General features: G+C 39.7%; 1 long non-coding RNA gene across 1 annotated transcript; it reads left to right on the plus strand.

Annotated features, from left to right (window-relative positions):
* Positions 1-19,500: 19,500 nt before the first annotated feature.
* On the plus strand, positions 19,501-21,458 carry LOC121671857. The gene is made up of 3 exons (XR_006018642.1): positions 19,501-19,585; positions 19,732-19,877; positions 21,374-21,458. It is a non-coding gene; the product is annotated as an uncharacterized LOC121671857 (long non-coding RNA).
* Positions 21,459-21,842: the final 384 nt, after the last annotated feature.

Genomic DNA, 21,842 nt, shown 5'->3' on the forward strand with positions numbered 1-21,842 from the left:
TATAGAGGAGAGCCCTAAAATATATATATGCACTACATCAACCTTGAGCTGAGTTTGTGTAAGAGGGAATTAATCACCCCCGTGGCCTCATCTCCTCCCCTCAGGTGCTGGATACCTTCTGCTGGGTGCTAATGCTCCCAATTGCCTCCCAGCTCCTGTGAGGAAAAAGTTCTCAGCCCACAAGGCTTAGTTTCCTGTGTCTAGAATTTAAATACGATATACTTCATATGTGGAATGATTGTGCTGCTCACTCATTTTCGGTTTTTCCATTATTTCCTCCTGTTACAGTACTTCCCTCCGATTTTTTTTCCCCTCTGATTGACAGCCTTCATTTTGATCTTTGTTTATGGAATTTTGCTTCCATCATTTTTTTCCCATTTCTGGAACAGAACTGCCTAAAGTAGAAATTTCCCTTGATTTCTGCCCCTCATTTAAAACGTGTTTCCTGTGAGCTTATTATCTGTTCTCTGTTGTAAGGGTGGCAATTTCCAGAGCATAACCCCTTATTCTCTGTAGATAAACCCCAGTTTGACTGGCACAATAGTGACTAAGACACTGCACCATGAATATGGTTATTGCTTTCACCAGCTGTGTTTTCAAACACAGCAGACAGAAATGTGTCAGAGTGCACGTCCTGAGGACTCAGAAAGGTCAGCAGGGTGTGATTCACCCCCAATACATGCCAAAGGTTAGCTGAGCAAAAAGCAAAAACCTCAACCTCTTTCTGCCAGAGAAGAGCAAAAAAACCCAGTCCTCTGCTGTGTGTGACCAGGAGTTTGTTACTTACCTGCATTATGGGTATTTATTGTTGTAACTCTTTTATGGGTGTTCTGCTATTTCTTGTTCCAAACTCATAGCAGCAATTCAATATGGATCTCATTTCTTTATAGAAAGAAGAGACCTAAATTTCTATCCCACAAATCCAGACCAGGAACCTACTGCCTGTGCATACTCATGGTACAAACCCCTCCTTCCTGTCTGTGAGATGAGCACACACCTGCACAGTGAGGCTGATGACAGGAGCTCCAGCTCTCATGGTCAGAGAATTACACATCCGGAAACCAAAATTCTGCACTTACCATTTCCACAATCTGTATCCTCCCCCCAAAAAAAATTTGTTGCAGTAACCCAGAAACCAGAGGAGGAGGAAAGCAGCCATAGCATCAGGTAAACCAACAAACTATCAATAAAAGCATAGAGCTGTAGCACTCTGGTTTCAGTACCGCATCAATAAATTAATTGATCTAATATATAGGATATCAATGGTATATAGGATACCACATCAACAACAGGCAGCCCTGAGTTTGGTGATCTCTGGAACTGACTTTGATCACTGCTGCCTGGCAAAGCTGGGGCTCACTGGATTGATTAATTCATTTCTAGCATGGTTATGGCTTCACTTCTTTAATCCTTTCTAACTTTTAGTTTTTAGAGAAAATGATACTGTAAGTTTTAATCCAGTCATGAGGATATTCCTTTTAGGTTGGGCCTTTATCAGGCTGTTCCACTTAATGTCACTAAATAAGATGATTGGGAAACAGAACAGCAAGGCATAAATTTTCCCTGGTTCTTTGACAACTCATATTGTATTCATCTGTGCTTAAACACAGTTCTGAACCATAACTTTAACTGGGAGATGTGAGAATATTATCAGGGAATGATTCATAGCATTAGATATCACCCTCCTCTTGCAAAACATCTTCTGTGTTACACTGTTTAGTTTGGGTTTTTTCATTTGTCGCATTAATGTGAGTTGTGAGCAGAGCTCCAGAGGCAATGTATTGCATACAGGAGTTGTTATAGAACATTAAGTCCATCTCATAATTAAATGCTCTATCTATTTTCTTGTAAACAATAAGACCATAAAAGAGGTAATAGAAAAAAATGATGTCCCGAGTGTAATGGCTTATACAAAATATGGCCAAAAGAGCTCAGCATTACAGCCTGCTGGAGGTGCCAAGTCCTCTGGCTTTGTCCTTACCCCAGTGGAGAAAAGTTACTCTCATCCATGGGTTTTTGAGCACAACAGATCGTCTCTTCATGGGCTTTGAGCATTGCATGGAGAGGATTCCCCAGCTAATGAACGAAAGAATGTATTTTTCCAGATACCAAAGTACCTTAAAAAGAGAGTTTTGTAATCAATTTAAAAGCTAGACCTGAATTAGTATTAGATTTTCCTTATGTTTAATTAAGCCTAATTAAACAATGCAGACATCTTCCTGTCACCTGTGGTGTGATTATGTTAAATATTTAATGTGTGTGAAGGATTAGGCTGCACATCTAATCTATATCTAGCAATCTGTTCTCTCTCTGGAGTATTTTTTATTTAGTTCTGCTTTTGTATAATGATCTGCATTTCAAAGGAAATTGTTAAATACTTTGGTGGGAAGGGGATGTGTCATGCTGCACTGTGTGCAGGGAGAATATTGTTAAGTAGGCACGGAGTGTGGGGGCTGCAGTGCCCTGCCAAGGGGGTGTAGCAGGGACAGCCCACTCCACCTTTCTGTGAGGAGAAGGCATCAAAATCAAACCTTTCTGTTTGTTTAGGAGTTTCCATATATCCCTCTTCCCCAGCAGAGCCAAATGATTAAGGACTTTGAAAATCCCAACACAGGGTTCACATTGAAAAGATCCCTTGCAGCGTGCACACATTTCAAGGTTGCACATTTCTTAGACTTGTTTTCCCAAGGGGCTGTCAACTGTGTAATAGAAAAACGTATTTGTACATCTCCCCCCTCCTGAGCATCCTCCACCCCTTCCTAATCTTTGCACTGCCTCTAAAACACAGGAATGCATCTGTACATCTCTGGTCACCTCTTGGCATGAACCCCTTTAAAGGAGAGGCCAAGGATGTGTTTCTGGGAGCAAGTGCTTTAAGAGATGGGAATTTGTATCTGGTCCTAATAATCATCTTCTCTAACAAAACCAGTGGAAAAAAACCAGTTAGCTATTCATCAAAAATGGGTTAAATGTATTCTTATTTGTGCTATAAAAAGCACATAAAATACTTCTCTGGCAGTTTATTTGCATTAGCCATTACTTGCATCTGAGGACAAAAGACAAATTCACATAATTATTTTTCAATTGGTTGGGTCTGTGTCTGTGTAATCATTTTTTCACAGTGTATGAAGCCCTTTTTCAATAGACCATAACAGTAATAGCTATTTCTTATTTACAACTGGAGGAGAAGATCCAGCAACCAGATTTTATTATGCAGAGTGAACTTTTCAAAATTAAATTAGCAGAGCTAACGTGGTGGCCCATAGTAAACTAATTAGTTGTTAGACTGTTGGCAGAGATAGTATCAACTCTTTCAGACTTCCTAACAAACATCCTCAAAAATTACAAGCAAAGGGTTTCTATTGCAGTTTGGTTAAGCATGAAAATATTCATTCTCTTTAGTCAGAGAGAGAAGGTGATCGCAGAAGGAGCAGCTCAGGGGCAGAGCCAGGCAGCAAACAGCCCCCAAACCTCCCTGATCAAAAGCAAAGCCCAGCCAGACAGATGAGAGGTTTTCATTGCCACAGTTTAAGTGGCTTGAACATTGGTATCTTTATGATCTCTGGATAAACCCAGAGGCTTTGATCTACAAAAGCAATACAGGGTCCAGGGGGGTTTGTGGAACAGAGCTCGATGGGGTAACCTGGGCCAGACTATTGTGCTCAAACAAATGAACACACCCACCCATCTGCTGTGGGGCTGTGACTCCAACAACACCTTCCTGGCACCTGTTGGGAGCCTCGATCCTCCCTGTGCCACAGCCTGACTGGCTGCTCAGGAGGAGCTCTGGACTTATGTAAAATTAACAAGGTGTTTGTTATGAAATCCACGCCGCATCTCATTAAAAGTGCTCTGTCATTGAAAGTAGAAGGTGGAGGCTTTTTAAACTGGGGTTTTGTTGCCCTCTAGTGAATGAGGTCAGCATTATGCATGGGAAATTATTTTGATCACTGCATAATTAATGCGTTCTGAATTGGTACAAGAGTGCAGCCAAATTGCATCCTGTTCCCACTTGAATTAGTTAACCTACGGATACTCTCTCTTACAATGTGTTGCTTCCTTGCCTGAGCTTCTTTTTTTTTTTATATTCTTGCAATAAGAATGCACGACTGTGTGGGTATCATGATAAGGCAAGGAAGGCAGAGACAAAGAATAAATCAGCTAAATGGATCTGCAGCAGAGTAGCTTTAACACATTGGTATATACTTAATATGTCTTCTGAAAAGAATGTCTAATTATACTGTCATGGCAAAAAATGCATTTTCAATAGTGATAAATTATGCCATCATTTACTTTCTGAGAACATGCTGAGATTTATGAAAGATCACTGCAAAATTATCATGCCGGCATAAAAAAAAAGCCAAACTCAGTTATCACTGGCATCAGGAAAGAAAGAATGGGGAGAAAAGCCCTTTCAATAGTGAAACTGAGAGTAGACTTGATAAAATGTTATGCAGTATGATAATATGCTGCTATGTAATGAAATTCAGCCTTAAACTGCACTTCTCTTCTGACTTTGTTACCTGTTAGAGACTATTTTGGGGCTTAGATGAGGAGGTTGTCCCAGTCCTGTGTATAGTTAGAAGCCACAGGGCCTAATTCTTCAATGACTAAAACTTGACAGTTTTGCTTATCTGGTATAAAACCAGGAAGAAGCGAAGGAGTATCAGGCCCCAGAACAGCACATTAGAAAAGATGAACTTATTTCATGTGGTCTTTGCTCAAACAGCCCCCAACTCGGCTGACCTGGAGTGCACAGGCAGAGGCAGCTGTTATGGACCTGCTTTTCTTACACGTGGCTTGAATTTTGTTTTGCAGGGTTTTTATCCTTATTCCTCACTTATTTTCTAAAGAAGCCTACAGAACTGATGTCATTTTGTGGCAGCCTGTTCTGCCTTTGCCATGTATTGTGCATCCTAATCCGTGGATGTGGAGCCACCCCTGGCTGCAGGCTCAGCTCTGAGCCATGAAGAATATCCCCTGCTCCATCAGCTCCTCCGCTTGCAGGAAGGGGAGCAGCCCTTCCAGGCAGTGTTGTAGTCCCTTGTGCTTTTTTCTGCATCACACATGATCCAAAAATAAGCAAATTCTTTTCCTCTCTCCACACATCCTCCTACCAAGTTCCTTCTGAGCTGATTCTTCCCTCGCTCGAAGGTATGGACTTTTTTGTGGATGGGATTTCTCTGCTGTTTATTCTAATGAGGTTGGGAACAAGATTAATGTTTCCTGTGACAGGCAGTCCTGTATGTGACTGGAGAACACAGAGCTGAAACAATGGCTGTCAAGGATGAAGGGAGCCCACACTGGTGTGGGAGTGGGTAACCCAGCGAGGTCAGTTAGGGGCTTGGATAAGGCTCAGAATGACAAGCAAGTCCTTTATTGACCACTCTGGGAGGAAAACACAACTTAAAACAAGGCAATAAATAAAATGCTGTGGTGCTTGCTGCGCCCCATGAAAAACATCTAAAAAAACATCCAGTCTGATTTTTTGAGAGTGCATGAAGAGTTCTTTGTTTTAATGCAGGTAGGTTTTTCATAATTACTGAGTGTTTAGACTGCTCCTGACAGACTGGATGGGGTAGCTGGGAGAAATGGGACATTTGATGAAAATTCTTATTTGGAATAAGAGAAATACACTTAGTGCCACGCAGCACAGCCCGAGCAGTCTCACTGAATTAAAAAGGCTTTCCAGTAAAACCAGATAACCATGAGTATAATGATAAGAGCTGAGATAAGTAATCCATCTACCGAAAAAAAGGTCTTTGTTTAAACAAATAAAATACAAACATAACTCTTAAAAGTACGAGATGCTGTTAAATACCCCAAACAGCAATGCAACCTGTCTCCAAGTAACAGTTGCCTTCATTGTCTGCTGCTGAGAGATTTCCAGCAAATCCTCTGTGGTCCCGTTGGGATTTTCCACCTATTGGCTACTTTGATTTGCTCAGCTATTCCCTGTACCAGCACTTCTCAGTCCTGTCACATGATAGCAGCAGTCCCAGTAATGTATGGACACAGTTCATGGCCAATAACGTCGCTGCCTCCGTTTGTTCTGCAGCATCTGTGATCTCAAACCAGGAATGTGAAATAAAACCAGATGTATTATTGACTGAGGTGTTGGGGCACGAGGACAGATCCCAATCCTCGCTGTGCTAATGTGGGTGTGAGCGACAATATTGACTTCAGAGCAGCTCAGGGACGTTTTGTTAACGACACCTGGGGTAGTTCAGGCACATTTTATCGGCTGTGATTGTTGTATGCAGCATATTCTATACCTCCAGCACCCAGCACTGAACTGCCTTTTAACTTTTTAGTTCTATCTTAGCTGCTGCAAGACATTTTCTTCCTAACAAGCATGATTGGCAGTTGCTTTCGTTAGTCCAAGTTAGCAAACACAAATCAATCTCTTGTTCCCAGCAAACTCTTAATTTTTTAGAAAGTTTTTCCCTGTAGTCATCAGCAAGTACTTTTGGCCATAAGAAAGTTAACAGCCTTGGTGTATTTTATAAAGACATTTACATTCATCTTCTTCATGTTTTACACTTGTTCCTTAACATTTTTTCTCACTTGGTGAAATTTTTGTAAATATTGCTGCGTTCCTCTCTGAGTCTGCACACTCTCTGGAAAACACTAAAAATAGAGAGGGTTCCATTGGAAAGTACTATTTGCTGTTTCTAAAATTCAGCATTATGCATATGCTTAAATTCAAATACTATTGCAAGTTCCACAGTGAGGGTTGAAAGTGTTTCCTGAGTACGTGGTAACTACTTCAGGGGGTTGTTGTTGCTGTTGACATGGCAGGAAGAACAAGTCCACAGTTATTATTTAGCTTTTCTTTCTCTCTTTATTAAATACAGAGGTGATAATTGCTTGGTTTTGTTCACAGCTGGCACTAGATGATAAGTTTTCTCGTCATTAGACATGTAAACAACTGACAGACTTGCTCAGCTTCTCCATTTTCATCAGATAAAATCTCAGCTGACTTTAGTCCCTTTAAAATGAAGGCCATACTTGGTCCCAATAAGCATATGAAGTTTGCTTATTTTTTTTTTTTTAATTTGAATCCCATTAATAAAATTTTCTTGGATGAAAAGAAGCATTTTAAGGGAGGTGAGAAATGATGTGACCTGCCAGTCACTGAAGCTCTCCACTGCAGGAACCTTTGTGCCATGAGGTGAGAGCACATCTATGACTGCAAAATTTGATGAGATCCTTGCACTTCTAATTTTAAAATTTCTGGGAACTCCTACCTTTAAGACATAAAGCAATCCTGCATGCTTCCACACTCACTAATCTTCACTTTCAGTTTATTTAAAAATGAATCTTCATTTTCTTTATATTTATTGAATCATATTTATTAAATTGAATGAAATTTATGCAGAACAAATATTAGCTGTAGCACAAAATGACCTATTGAGCTCAAAGTCTGCAAGAAGAAAAGGAAAACAGTTGTGCTAGCCAGATCTGGCTTCACTTACAACACTCCTGCAACATGAATCACTTGAAAAAAGACTTGTTTCTGTGACTGAGTGGACTGAAAACAGGACATGGCCAACCAAAGAGAGATAATTTTTGCATGTGTGATTGCTCCCAAATGGCTTTGATACACTGAGTAAAGAAGGGCGTTGTCTCTCACCAGGTTATTGCCAACACCCACCTAAGACTTCTTTTCAAAAAGACTAAAAATGTCGTTTCACCCTCAGTGAACTTCTGTACCCTGAGTGCCGCAGAGCTCTGTGGAGTTTGGGTGTCCTACAAATTATTCTCCATCTTTGGTTGGTGGGAATAACATAGGAAAGACTTGGGTTTCTTTAATCCCTTCAGACATCGTGGTCCTGACTCGTGGTGTGTATTTCCATCACGCACCCCTGCAGCCTGCTGGAATTTTGTCACTGTGAACCCAGGGAAGCAGATCTGATCTGATGGTTCAGAGGAATGTGTACTTCTGGATTCTTGCTTAGAAAGCCACGCCCTGGCAGTGTAAAAGTTGGTGCAAAATGGTTTTAAATTGATGGAGATGCAAGATCAACTCAGAGAGTCAAAAAGTCAAGCTCAGCATTTGATTTCAACAATAGTTACAGTTTTGAGGGGGAGAAGAGTTTTGGAGCTTTCATGGATTAGTGGGATTGCTCTGATCTGATCCAGTGCAATTTGGAGGCACAGTTTTGCCCAAGAATTGATTACTTTGACTGAAAATTATATTTGGATTTGCACACACAACCCCCTCTTCGAGGATGCTTTCTCTGGGAGGTTATGGGAAAGATGGTCAGTGATAAAAAAAGAATAACTTTTGAGGATTTAATTTTTTTTAAGAATACCTGCAAATTTGAAGGGCAGAAATAATTACCTTTCCTGCTGTAATAGTCACATATCTTCTTAAAATCTGAAAATCTCCAATTAGATTCTTTAGAAACTGCAGTAGTACAAATACAGGAAATGGATGTTTGCTGTCATCTCTTCAAACCTCCAATGTTTGCTTCATTAAACTCCATACAAAATGTTGGTTCATGTGTGGGTCCTTTCCTTTCTGCAATATTTTTCAGTCCTCCTTTCTGTTTGTTCTTCCTTCTTATTAGTGATTCTGAGGATATTTTGTACCTTGTGCACATTTTTTCTTATTAAAAATGTAGAAGTAAATATTGCTCTTAGGGGTTTTGGAGTAAATCCAGAATTAACTTAATGCTGTCATGGAGCTTCCTTCATTTTTGTAGTGCCATATATCAGTGCTCTGAGCCAGAGTCCCTGCATAACATAAAATTTAAATTCTACCCAACAAAAATATTTCAGTGAAATGTTTTTCCATCTTTCCTCATTAATCAAAATAACATGTTTCACAGAAAAACAAGCCCTGATCGCTCTCTTTGTGAAAAACTGAAAGTGGATTATCTTGTTAGAAAATGTAAATCTCTGGAACCTGAATGGCACATTTCAGCTACCCACAAATCAGATTTTCATTCCAAATAAACTTCTTTTCTGGTTTTGTTTTGTTTAATTATATAAACCTAAAGCCTGTCAAAATCTCAGAATGACACACACAACAGAAAATCAGATTGCTGCCCACCTCTATTAGTTTCTATAATAGTCTTCAACTACAAGGAGGAAAAATGAAGCATTAGGAACAAAACTGTTTCGATGACAAGATGCATCTGAACTTCTTATTTTCTGACAAATAAGAGGAATATCTTTACATTTCTCTTTTCTGCTTTCCAGTTTTCTGGCAGTTATTTCTCTGCCTTCTTCAGTGCCAACAGAAATGAAAACATAAACCTTGATTTCCAAACTGCAAATCCCACTCTGTGGCTGTGGGACTGCGCACACACATGCTGGGTACATTTTTTTGTCTGGTGCCAATTAAAACACATATACCAAGGCTTGTGTTTTTATCTGACCATGCCTTGATGTTTATTTATAATAAGGTGTGCATTTTTGGGAGCCCTTTTTTCTCCCTCAGAGAAGCAGGAGATTGGTGTGTGTCTCATTTGACAGCTAACGGAGGCATTGACTCGAGTAGGATCATCAAAACCAACACACTTTGACAGAAAAGGCTTCATAAATAATGTGCATCGGTTTTTACTCTGTCAGTGTAAATGCATCTCCTCCACTACTGGTTTCCACTTGTTTTATCCAGAATGTCTAAGAGTAATGAATAAATCATAGTCCTGTATACATGTATGGATGCATATGTATGTGTATATATTTATGCATAATTCATGCCATAAATATCTATTTTGGTCTGGCACAGAGGTCACATATGAGTGGAGGTGTGTTAAGACACTGTACCTAAAGGATTAATCTAGTTTCAGATGCTGCAGATTATTTCATTTAACAAGAGAAACAGATGAATGCAGATCATCTTGATGCAGTCTTTTTTCTTTTTTTTTACCCCACAAAGAACATGCAGTGTTTGTGATCCCCACTGGAAAGTTCTTTTGCTTATCACTTCTGGCTGTTTCCAGTCATTAATTGGCCCCAAATTGCTCATTAAGTTTTTCTGAGCCTGCCAGTTCTCCTCAGCTGTATGTGGTGCTTCCTTCTGCCTTCTCTCTTTGGTTCTCTTGTCACATAAATCTTCATAAACAAGAGTCATTGCCTTTCTTTCCATGTGTGTTTAAAGGAGTGGCACAAGTCAGTTTCTTGGGTTTGTTTTGAGTTCCTGGCTCCACACAGGAGCATAAATTGTTGATATATTCGCTTTTGTTTATACAATTTATTTGAAGAACATAAACAAAAGAAGAGACATATTTTGCTTCAAGCTCCATTTATTGGGCAGATTTTACACCATCTTACTTCAGTGATATTTAACCTCTTTGTGACTTAGAACACAAAATGGATAACTTCAGCATACAATTTAGCCTCTCCAGTTACCACATGGCCTTCAGCCTGTTCCATCTCTATTTTCTCCACAGGATAAAAGACACTCTTTGTTTTCTAAATCACTGTGCAGGTCCCCATTGCTCATTTGCAAACTATAATTTACACAGTGTAGCATCACTTCAGTATTGAAGCACCTGGAAAAAAAAAGAGCTGCATAGAAAAGGTGCAATATTGTCTGGAAATTAGCCCCCAGGACTGTGGGGTACAGAGCCCATTTTTGTCTGTCCTTTGCAGAAAAAGAAGATAATTTAGACCTCACTGATGTATAATTAGTACCCAAGGAGTAATATCTTCATTGGACAAGAAGAAAGGAATGGAGAAGGGTCCTCAGGAGAAAGGTCTTTGACTAGAGCTGTTGGCATCAGCCCTGGATACAATTGGATTTTATAGATATGATACACTAATAGAGGCACTCGTCCCCCAGTACAGGAAATGCCTCTGAGCTGGGGCTCCCAATGCACTAATTACTCTGTTTAACACAAAGACAGTTGTGAAATGGTATTCTGATAAAAAGCCATGTTATCTGTATGCCCTGGGACTCCTACTGAGTCCTGGACCAAGTGCCCTCCACCTGAGAATAAATGACAAATTACTTTTCTACTTTGCTCTTTCTTCATTACATCTGAAATTCAGGATGTGGTCTGTGGAATATTTTCAGATCACCTTGTTCTCCCCAAAATATCCAAAACATGGTTCAGTTCATGGCACTCAGAAAGTGCCAAGTCTAACATGATTTTAGTGTGTTCTAGGACATTTTTGCCTTTCAAATGAAATCCAATTCTTTCCTGGGATTGTACACTCCTGATGAGTGAGTTTGGGAGAAGCTTTATTTAAAATGCTCAAATACATTGTAAGGGAAGAGGAGAAAATGAGAGGAAGGGATCAGTGCCTATGGAAGGTGAAATCCTCTCTCTGCTTTCTCTGCACAAACCAGCCTTGTCCACACCCCTCAGAGTGTGAATGAACCATTGTACCCTGTGCTGCTGCAGGGTGTGAGCCACCAGCCCATGTCCAAGGATTTCCAAAGGGAGAGTTGGCAGGACTGCTGAGAGGGCAGTGAGTTCATCCCAGGCTTCCCAGAATCCACTGGTTGCATTTTGGAGATGGGTTTGAGTTTGGGCTTGTTGGTATTTTTTCTGTTTCCTTGGGTTTTGCTATTGAGGGAGGAAAAGTGAGTTTAAGTTATGGTCAGAAACTTGACAAGTTTAGAGTTGGTTGGCAAATCCAATGAATTGCTGGCAAAGTTTGTGAAACATCGAAGTGCAAGAGGTTGGAACACCTACAGTAACAAGTCAGAAGCAAATGATGACAGAGTGAGTGACTAGGGTGTTAAATAAAGTCACAACAAAACCTGTCACAGGTTTTCTGACGAGCTTTGGAAGAGCACCTGACAAGGTGTTCTCACATTAATAGCAGCAGTTATTGTTTGATTACATTAGTACTTTGAATGCAACAGGGCTATTATTTCATCTTTCAGTCTTCATAAGAAACAGGTTTTTGGTCACCATACCCTAGTTTGGCAAAGTTGTTGAGCAATTTTGTTTTCCTATTAATTTACGATGTCCCTTTTCCATGGGGAGAGGATTTTATTTTGACAAAGAGCAGTAACACTCAAGAACTCCTGATATTTAATGTCTAGAGAAGGTCATGAATTTATGTCTGTGCTGGGGCAAATATTACAGTCTCCCTGCCAGAGATGGATGGCACTTGTGCTATGCCTCACTGCAAAGGAAGACAGTAAATCATAAGATGTTGCTTCTCACCTTGCTGAAGTTGTAAAGTGGATATAGCATTTCTTTATGTTGAATGATCCGGTTAGGGACGGGGAAGGTCAGGTCACGCAGAGCTGGGCTCCCCAAAAGGCAGAGTTACCTTCCCAGAGTAACTGAGACACCTTTTGAGACACTGAGTACTACATTTTGGTAGCAAAACTTAATAAATACCTGGCTGTCCATCACTGTCTCTTTGCATTGTCATGATGAAGCTTCTTCTTGACATCTGATTTAAAAAGAGATTGAATTGTCACTTCTGTTAATGCAGGGTTTATGCTGCTCTCACCATGGATCAGCCCAGAGTGCAGAGCTGGTTAGGCAGTCCCTGGGAAATCCCATCAAATTATGTTTGAGGAACACGTCAGGGTTTGCAGGATGATTTTTTTTTCCTTTCCTGTGCTCTGCTCCATTACCTCATGTTGCTGCAAGGTTTGACAGGCAAACCTGAGGCAGCAGCTCCTTTTAGCCAACTCCCCAGCGCATTTCAGTTGGTGTGAAGGGGAGGTTTGGGCAGCTGTGGCTTGGCTTCTTCACCTCCCAGCCATGGACAGAGCAGCCTGAAGCCTCAGGGGCTTCTAAACAAAACTTCTTTGCTACCTGGGAGCTCAGCAAGGAACTAGCCTTTTGGGACAGCAGACATTTAACGTGAAATTAAGGTGTTTCTGTGGGTTTGCTAAGAATATTTCAGATTAGTCAAATCAACTGATGCCCATGGACACCTTCCCTAAATTGGGAAAGTGTTCTAAAGCTTATTCTAAAGCTAAGATTACACATTAACTCCTGAATTATTTCATAAACTTGGATACTTTCATTCATTTTTGATTTACTTTTCAGGGTATTCACTTTGTGGTTAAAATTTGTGGGTTGCTCAACCACCTCACACCTTTTGCAAGAATCCACCTTTGACAATACTCAAAATACTGCAGTGACACAAACAAAAACTGGCTTACAAAGTCCAGACATTACACATTCAAGCCCTGATTTTTGCATTACCATATTTATTTGCTGAAATAAGTGGGAACTAAAGGAAGCCAGTGCCACAGGCAATCTGTGTCACCAGCTGCAATGTGCATCTTCACAGGTAGTTTATAAACGAATTCTTTAAATGTTTTTCTAAATATTTTGAAGGTTTTTCTTCTGCATTTGTAAACCTGCTTGATAGTATAAGAAAAAAAACCCCACAAAACAGTCTCTCTGATAATGTAATATAAAATTATTTTAACTTGTTTAGCTGTGGGCATGGAATAAGGAAAAGATGGAAAGAATCCTGATGAGTGAGAAGAGGATTGGCTCCTGGAAAAAGAGTGAGGGTTTGCCTTTTAGGTTTCGTCCAAATACAGATCATTCAGCAGTGAAATGTGCAGTAGTTACAACATGAGTTGATTGGAGAGTTAATAACTTTGATGCAGAGGAATTAACAAAAAGAGATAGATGGCATTTCTAATAGCAGTTAAGGGGAATAATTGTTCTATCTAACTACTGACTGAATAATATGTCAGGCAATATCAGCATCGAAAGGAAGGTAAATGCCAAACAAGTAAATGAAACAATGATAGCTTTAAAGCTGTAATATTTGATTGGGAAGCAAATGAGGCTGGCATTCTGTAAGGACTTGTCTACATGGGGAAATTCCTCAGTGTAACTTTATGGGTATAATTGTACCTTTCAAAGCCACAGAAGACTCACAAAGAAAAGGTACTTTGAGTGCAGAATAAGATTCTCCACGTGAGGAGTTGTAGAGCTCTAACTCCAATTACACCAGGGTGGTTCCAGGGGTCAGTTTGCCCCTGAGGACAAATCCCAGAGCATTTGATGAGCTGCTCCCACGTGCCTGCCCCGTTCCCTCTGTCCCAGGCTGGGCCATTTTTCCTTGCCCGGCAGGACAAGGGCTGCAGTGGTGTCGATGCTGTGATAAGATGCAAAGCCAGGTGAAGAACCCCGTTGTTGTTCAGGCTGTGACACATCAGGGAGAAAAGTGACAGCCCCACGTGGGAAACATCTTTTCAATGCATTCAGGTTTCTCACACACAAAACAACCCCGCCACTGCCATATTTTACTATGGCATAATTCCCAAAGTGTGTTAATATAATTTTTTACATTCTTTAACCTGCTTGCTAAGAAGAAAAATGAGAGTCTGATGTTCTCTACACCTTAATTAAGTTGATAAATAGTATCTTCGTGACATGTGAATAAAAAGTTAACTCAAAGCTTTGTGTTTGCGAAGAGTCAGTAATTTTCATGACTCAAGTTTTAATAAGCTGGATTTGAAACTCAGTTGACTGGGAAGCAATGAGGTAAAAGGAAAGATCTAGCACTTCTTTCTCAGCACCTCACACACTTGGCTCTGAATCTCTGAAACCTCATTCTGGTGAACACAGAATAAGTCCCTAAATGGGAAAATTCAGATCTAACAGGTGAAAAAGCCTAAATTAACAGACCTGAAAACCACTGCTCTCCAGGAAAGGAAAAATTTATCTCCCATCCAACGGTCTGAGCTGATTAAATGTGCAGCAGTGTCTGCCCTGTCCTCTGCTTTTGAGAAAAGCTCTAACAGGGACTACAGCAACCATAAATGTGAACAGTGACACCCCACAGGTGCACATCCTTGTGCTTCCAGGAGGTCTGGGCCTCCTGGAGCAGCTGTGCTACAGCTGGCAGTGAGTATCCAAGAGCACAACTGGGAAGTTTGCATCCCTCCCACCCCTGTCAGCAGCTCCAGCTGAGCAGCCCCCATCCCTGTGTGGGAGCCTGCAGTGGGTTCTGCACCTGCAGACATTACAGCTTGAAGGAGCCCAAAGACAGCACTGTCTGGAGAACATTTTATGATTTTAACACACTTATGTACTATTTGAGTCTTTTTAAAATCACTGTAAATGCATGAAGATTATAGGTGCTCATGTAGGCTATACTTCAGAAGAAGAAAAATCAATTTTTCATTCATCAGCGGCAGCTTGCAATACAACTGGAATATTACCTGAACCAAGTAAACAGAATTATCCTCTAACCTGAATAAGAAAAATGTAGCAGAAAGTCTTTATCTCTCTATTTTCAACTTATATTATCTAAGTTTGACTGTGATTTAAAAGAAAGAAGGGAGGGGAAGATGAGCCAAATGCAGAATTGTTATGAAAGAAGCAAAACCAGGCCCTGTGAAAGGTTCACAATGGAAATGATTTTCAGTTTAAATTACTTTTGCAGGACTGTAATGTGGCAGTCGGGAAGCTTCTGTGAAAAGTCCATTTTTTCTTCTTCTGCAGTTTTTTTTCCTTTTATTGGTTTGTGTTTGTATGAACTGCCTATGACCCTGAAAAATACCTGTTTTAAATGTTCTTCCCTATGCTCCTGGAATATCTGAGCACTTCACACACGTTAGGAGTTTTTCTTTTATAAATCCTCTGTAAACATTCTACTGTTGGAATTATTATTCTCCTATAACAGTTGTAAATTCCCAAAAGAAATGGGAATGGCATTTTTGTCATAGAACTTCCTTTTCCTTTTGTGCTTAGGCTCGAGATCTGTTTATAGAAATCTACCCACAAAACTCCAAAAAACAGTACCCAGATTGAGGATCATTCCATGGGTAGCAGCAATATCCAGCAGAGCATTGTGCTCCCTATGTCCCAGCCCTAAACGCTTCCCAAAGGTGTTGCATCCCATTTTCCCACCTGGAATATTGTTTTGAGATGTTGGATGAATCTCAGTGACAAAGAGGACAGCCCCACTTGTGACACATCAGAACATTTTTAGAGGTAAGAACCTGGATGCTTTTTAGATTATATATATTGTAATTACTGTGTCAGAATTAATAGAACTGCACCAGTCTATGTGAGTGGAGTGTTTTCCTCAGGGGATTTTCTGTGTTGTGTCCATATCCCACTTTTTTTCAGGAATATTCATCCCCTGCAACAACACAACTGGCCAATGACCCAGGGTTGCACATGGAAACAACAAATGAAAATCCATTCCTGCTGGGATCAGATGGCTTTCATAGTCATGGATTCCCTCATGGATTCTGAATGTATAAAAAGAAATCTGGAAATGTCTTTAAAACTCACATTATATTGTCTCTCATCATTTATTCTCCCTTTTAACATCTAATTATAAAATTTGGCTTTGTGAGCTTTGTCTTGCATTTGTGAAGTCCACACAGATTGATACATTCCTTAAAAAAAAAGTGCAGGTTTAATTTTTCAGGATACATTGGGGGGAAAAAGGGGTGTAATCTTAAAAATATAATATAATACAATATAATATAATATAATATAATATAATATTTCTGTTCTTTCTATGTGGAGTCATACACAACATTTTACAAAGAGGTAAATGTTTCTAAATCAGGGGTGATTGCCATACACAGGGGCCAGCAGCTCTCCCAGAAACTGCTCTGTGCTCCTAAACTTATGGACTTAGAAGTAACTAAACTCGATTTATGGATCCAAATTTGCATCTCCTATTGCTTTGCAATGTTTTGTCTTCTATACTTCCAGATTTGTCTTTAATTTAAGGATCTTAGGACAGTATTGTTTTCTTTTCCTAAATTTCTAGGCGATGTTTTCACCTCCTTGGACTTTTATCATTTCATCTTTCATCTTGGAAATTGGACTGGATTGCTGTGAAGCTGATAATTGTTGTGGGAAAAAAAAATAATTTTATTGAGCCTCAGGTTATTTCTCCCTTGAAATATTCTAGATAATTTTCTTTATTCTAAACTCTTTCATATGTTTCTTGAGTCAGCAAAAGTTTATTGTGTGAACTTATTAGTTGCCAGTGATCTTTCCTGGAAAATGGATAGCATCTGGTTTTTTGTAAGACCAATCTTGTCATGTTTTTAAAGACACCATCTGCTTTCCAGTGCTCCAAGGGGGACTGTGGTGTCCAGTGGGATTTTTATCATATGTTTACCTCCTTTTCTGAACATCTGAATATTTTAGAGAGCAGCTAAAGGCATAATTCTTCCTCCTAAACAGTATAATTCTTTATATATTAAAATCACATGGATGTATGTTCAGCGAATTGAGCTTGAAGTCGTAAAATGCTTTTTAGAAATGCTACACTTAATGATATACTTCCGTATTTAATCATGGATATTTACTGTGTACTCATCAGAAGCAATTTTTGGTTCAGAGTCTTTGCAAATATATTAAATTAGACAAAACAGACCCATTTTCTGCAATAGGAGCTTTGGATTTGGTCCCCTACAAGTTGCTCACCAAAACGCTCTCAGAAATGCCTTTTAGTATCACCAATCACATCTACATTTTGAAAAGAACAAACAAAATCTAGCTTTATTCAACTGTGAATTCTATTGACCTGATTGAGCAACTTCTGTTCCTGTGAAAATCCGTTCCTTGCATGCTAATTACAGCAGAACCCTTTCGTCAGGAGCACGGTGGGTGTGGGTGAGGACTCGCCTGACATTTTATTTCCTTTAAGTCTAACTCACATCCCAGGCTCTTTCAGCCACTAGCAGCAAAGCACACGCTCAGCTTTAAGCAGGAGCTTTAGTATTTTGTTGAATTAGAGATTTGGCAACTGGTGGGAATACTAATGGGAGTGAAGTCATATAGGTTCTTAGAGCTAGAGAGATCCGAACCACAGAATTAGTAAAAAATAAAATATAATCTTTTGCATCATCTGAGGTCACATTCTGTGTCTCAGGACTGAAACACCAGGATTGTTTTGCTTGCCACTAATGAAAAAAAAAAAATCTATATCCATTATGTGCAAAGTCCTCTAGCCTGATCCCTATTTTAATGTCTGACTGTGGAAGATCTGAGGCAGTGGCTGAAGTACCTGAGTGTGCTGTTAGCAGGGCAATTTCCTTAACAAGGCTCTTGAATTTACTGGGCCATTCTCACGCAATTTTTCTCTGTTTTCCTCTATGTGCCAATGTCACTCCCAGACTGGTTTTTGCATGTGAGTGAGAGATGCTCAAATGAGGGACAGCCCAGCAAATGCAGCAGCAGATGCACCTTTATTGATGAGCAGCAGTGCCTGGTGCTCAATGGCATCAGGCTGCACTCCTCATGGAAAATCACAGGAAACGCCACCCCAGCCCCATCTGCTCCTGTCAAAGAGGTTTTACAAAAATAGGGAGGCCACATCCCTGCCTTGATTTATGACATTGAGCAATGCCCCAACACAATCTCTTTATATACATATATATATGTATATATATATATATACGAGATATATATATATCTCTTTAATATCTCTTTATGTCCTTCTTCATCCATACTCATCCCACATGTCCTTGTAGCTTTCTACATTTTGTATGTGCAGATGCACACCTTAAATAATGTGTAAAATATTTATGCCTTCATACTATGCTAAAAAGAAGACAATATTTTTCTGCATACCTTAAAATCACATTGCTGCTAAATAAAAACTCTTCCAGAGAAACAAGGTACTGTATAATACTGAATTCTCTCTCATTGCCTAGAATTGAATTATATCTGAACACTTGTTTCAAACACAACTGTAATACAATGAATATTAAGCTCTGTTTCAGCCACTATGAATAAATGAGATTATTTCTATTGAGGTGGGACTTTATCACATAATGTCCATAGATGTTTGTTGGTCCTTATTCTTTCTTACAGGTGTTAAGCAAGTGATTAAGAAGTTAAGCAGGATAGATCCCTGTTCAGTGACATCCTGTCAACAAGTGCTGCAGCCCATGGAGATCCTGGCTGAATGTTGCTCCTTTTAACTTTCCAGGTCATGCCACTCCTGCTGTCAGACAAATACAATAGGAATTACTCAATTTAACACCATTTCAGTTCTAATTGAATTCCATTTGCTAAATCCTGAATAAATACATTACAACTGCTGCTTCGGTCAAACAGAGAGAAATAGCCATCTTATAATGACTCCCCTGTGGATTTAATGCCTATTCTATCTGTTAGAATAATGATTCCTACATCACTTGAATACATTTAAAGGATAATAGTTATTTAAACATGGCAAGTCTTTATACAGCAGATAAGTATTTTTAATTTGCATTTATGGAATGAAAAGGAAAGCTAGAATAACTGGTTACCAATTTGTCTGTTTTCTAAAGTATCTTGGTATCAGAGCAAAGACACAAGATTATGAAAGGGCTTTATGCTTGCTTTTAATAGAAGTCTTAGGTGGGGAAAAAGGGCTGCATCAAGGATGGGATTCACATCACCAAATACAGAAAACTGACTTTGAAATGCACCCCCTGCTCATCACCCCTGCTGGTCTGCTGGGGAAATTAAACCCCCTACATGGGACTCACTGTTTGGGCAGCAGGTATATGGAAAAGCTTAGATGAGTAAGTGATCTCAGGAGGGTTAAACTCAAAGGTATTTTGTCTATTATAGGGACCTGAAATTAGGTGAGATGAATCCCCCTGAAGACCACAATGAGAAGTCCATTTGTTGGAATTAGGAGACTCACCCTGGAAAGGAAGGTAAATTTAAGGGAAGGGAGGGAGTTAATTTGTTCCACTTGAAAAGAAAAAACAAACAAAAAACCAAATTTGGAATCTCTCATTTGCTTCAGACCAACCAGTTAAATATTTCAAAATATCACCCATTTTTTCTTTCTTTTCATAAGAGATATGAATCTTTGTTGCTGGTGATGTCAGCTTGTACCTGGAAATGGGAGGCTGCATTCCCCAGATCCTGCTCTGAAGCAAGCAGGAGGAACACTTGAACCCACGTGTCCCTGTGTGAGATGAATGTCATGGTCCCTGGGACAAGGTAGGGATGCAGAGATCTCTGATTGCGAGTTTTGTGAATGGTCACCTATGTCCCACTTTCTTTTTTTTCTTGCTCAGCCCAAGATATTTGCCAAGCTTGACTCAAAATGGTGAATAATTTCAGTTCTAATTAACTTTTTTTTGAATAAACTATTCACAGCCTCCCACTCGCTCTGCCTCCAAAATTCCATCTTTAGCGCAGATCTTGTTAAACAATGTAGATCATGAGAAGGGAGAATCTAATAGAAATCATGCACTTTCCAGAACTTCTTTTAAACATAACATGTCAAGCATCAGGGCCTTAAATATATATGGTTGTAAAACCATATCAGTGCCTGATGATTGTTTAGGGCTGTGTTCCAATTAAATCCATTGAAGCTTGAGTCAGAGGTTACAGGTTGAAAATTCCCTGAGGCCATGAACGACTCTGGCTACAGAAGTGGATTTACAGAAGTGGATTCCATCCCTGTGAACAGATGCAGTCTAATCCAGTTGCAGGGTTTTTGCTCCCTTCAGCCCTCCCACCCAATTAGCCAGCTGATGATATTTGTGTCTTGGTAGCAACATTTTTATAAGGGAGATCTTTGCCCTTTCTGGTGAGTCAGAGACTGACTCTCGACAATGAAGAGTTCAAAGACTCATGTAATGTTTTGTCTCAGAAAGTTGCCTCGAATGTTAAATGAGGAGAATGAACATTGAGAGGGAGAGAGTTCCTTTATCAAGAGAATAGAGAGGAGAGGAGTTACCTCCCCTGCTACCTCCAGGCACAATGCTCCTTCTTCTGTACCACTTCCTCTTTTTCCGTACTGTTTTCCAAACACTCAAAATCTCCTTTGATTTTTATTTTACCCTGAAGAATTTTTAATGTTTCACTAATGTTCCAAATGCAGATTGGCAAGTGAAGGTAAATCACCCAGAAATTAGCTAAAATGTAGCTATGCACCAGGAATAGATTTTATGAACCAAAACCATTCGATCTGTTGAGTGTGATTTATCCCTTTGTGGAGTTCCTGCCCAGTCCTTTCAAAGTGAATGTTTAAAGTTGTGCAGGTGGCAGAGGGGCTCCTGCTTTCTTTACCTGTGGTTGCTCACTCACAGCTCTTCCTCCACTACCAAAGGAGAGTTGTTTTAAAATATATTCACAATAGTGCTGCAGGAAGTTGTTTTTCTTATCACAGGTCTTGGTAAATATGCACCCCAGGGTGAGTTGTCACCTGGTGGTATCACCATGGGTGGTGAAAATTTCTTGAGTTCAGGATTTTTAACAAGTGAAGAATGCAGCAAGAGAGTTTTATTTTTGAGTTGAGTGAAAGGGTGAGATATGGAGCCACTGAATATGCCAGACTGCTTATTTTCTGCTGATTTTACCATCTTTGGGGACTGAATTATTGACAGAATAAGTGAATTTCCACCCCCCTTTTAGTTATTTTGGTATACTTGTGGAGTACCTTACAAGATCAGAAACTATCAGTTTCTGTGACTGTGTTGTTTCCACAGGTTTTGGTATTTCCACTGTGGTCAATAAAGAGAATAAAGACAATAATCTGCAGTGATTTTGCTTCTTCAGGAATTAAACACTGACCAGGTAAAAATTTAAATATTTATTTAATCAATTTAAGCAGGTATTTAGGATCATCTGGCTGTGCTACCTGATCTTTTGAATATTATGGCCAAATGGTGACAATGTGTCTTTGGAGAACCGTCAAGAGACAGAGGATGGGCAGGTGTTCACAGCATCCTCTTTAAGGTTGTCTACTTTTGCTTCTTGTATTCCTAGATTTGAAAAATCAGTAAGAATGATTTGAAGAGGTGGCTAGATGTGATACAGGATGATTTACGTTAGAATATATGGGTTCCATTTTCTAACAGCTTGCATTGCCCTTGTTATTTTTTCCTTGCTTTATCCTTTATCTCTTCTCCTCTTCTCTTCTCTTCTCTTCTCTTCTCTTCTCTTCTCTTCTCTTCT

Source organism: Corvus kubaryi, unplaced genomic scaffold, assembly GCF_017639235.1.
Source record: "Corvus kubaryi isolate FWS band 111438036 unplaced genomic scaffold, C.kubaryi_AGA036_p1.0 134, whole genome shotgun sequence".
NCBI classification, from domain to species: domain Eukaryota; kingdom Metazoa; phylum Chordata; class Aves; order Passeriformes; family Corvidae; genus Corvus; species Corvus kubaryi.